Raw genomic sequence first — 1,433 nt, 5'->3', positions numbered from 1 at the left:
CAGTTGGCTAAATCCACATGGTTCGAGTCACAAAACAAATTCCATCTACGGCGCACTATTTCAGCTTTGATAAGTTCATAGCCAGGGTGTTGTACAGCAGGGGCCTCATCAAAGTCAAATCCCCTCTCCCTTACCACCGATCTTTTTGACTCCTGATGATCTCTCCTCAGACCACTGATGGTTGTTTGTAGCCATGTCCTCCAACAGTTCATAAGCACCAGTTGCGCTCTTGCTCATAAAAGTGCCACCCGCTGCAGCATCTATAATGGTTCTGGTTGTCGGACATAAACCATTGTAGAAGTTCTGTACTAGCATCCACTGTTCAATGCCATGATGAGGACATCTTCTAAGGAGTTCCTTAAACCGTTCCCACGCCTCATATAATGACTCTCCGTCATTCTGGAAAAAGTTATTTATCTCTCCCCTTAATTTAGCAGCTTTGGACAGAGGGAAGAATTTGGACAAAAACTTCTGAGCTAGATCTTGCCAAGTGACAATGGAGTTTGGCTGCAGAGAATTCAGCCAACTTTTAGCTCTGTCCCTTAGAGAAAATGGGAAGAGCCTAAGCTTGATTGCGTCATCACTCACCCCATTATATTTGAAGGTTCCACACAACTCCAGAAAGTTGGACAAATGGGTGTGAGGATCTTCAGAGGGCAACCCATTGAATTGCACAGAGGACTGCACCATTTGTAAAATAGCAGGCTTTATTTCGAAGTTGTTGGCCTCTACAGTTGGTGGGCATATACTATTTTGTACTCCCGTCAGAGTGGGTAACACATAATCTCTCAGACTCCTCTCAGCGTTGGTCTGAGCCTGAACCCCTTGGACAACTCCTGGATTTAGACCATTCCTGCCATCCCCATCATTCTGTGCCATCTTCACAGAATTCTGGGTCTCTCTCTTATTCTTTCTGATTTGATTGCAAGACTTTTCGATCTCGGGATTCAGAGGAACAAGTGTGGCTTTTCCTTTTCTGCCACGCATATACCAAAATTCACCTGAGATAGACAAATTAAGCAACTAAACAGATTAGAAACGAGAGAAATTAAAATCAAATTAGAATAAAAAGTAATTAGACTGATATTGATAATTTTCAGTCCCCGGCAACGGCGCCAAAATCTTGTTGCGATAATTTTGCTATGCAAGTGCACACAGTCGCAAACTCGTAATAAAATGGTAAAACCAAGTATCGTCCTCAAGGACTGAGTTATCAATTACCAGTCAATTAATCTCTTGTTCTATTTGATGACTTAAAATTCTTGATTTTTGTAAAATACAGCAAAAGAACCAATAAAGTGCAGAAATAATAATAATCGACAATTAAATAGAATAATAACTAATAGTAAGACTTTTAATTTAATCACTGAGAAACAATTAGGATATTCAATCTCATCAACTATCCTTCCTATTATTCCCTAATGCAAAGTATG

General features: G+C 40.3%; 1 non-coding gene across 1 annotated transcript; it reads left to right on the top strand.

Moving 5' to 3' along the window:
- The first annotated feature begins 325 nt into the window (after window positions 1-325).
- Window positions 326-432, top strand: LOC133787380 (small nucleolar RNA R71). The gene has a single exon (XR_009872406.1). It is a non-coding gene; the product is annotated as a small nucleolar RNA R71 (small nucleolar RNA).
- Window positions 433-1,433: the final 1,001 nt, after the last annotated feature.

The sequence above is a fragment of the Humulus lupulus genome, chromosome 6, assembly GCF_963169125.1.
Source record: "Humulus lupulus chromosome 6, drHumLupu1.1, whole genome shotgun sequence".
Taxonomy (NCBI): domain Eukaryota; kingdom Viridiplantae; phylum Streptophyta; class Magnoliopsida; order Rosales; family Cannabaceae; genus Humulus; species Humulus lupulus.
The sequence above is the reverse complement of the archived record's forward strand: the minus strand, read 5'-3'. Positions and strand labels throughout refer to the sequence as shown.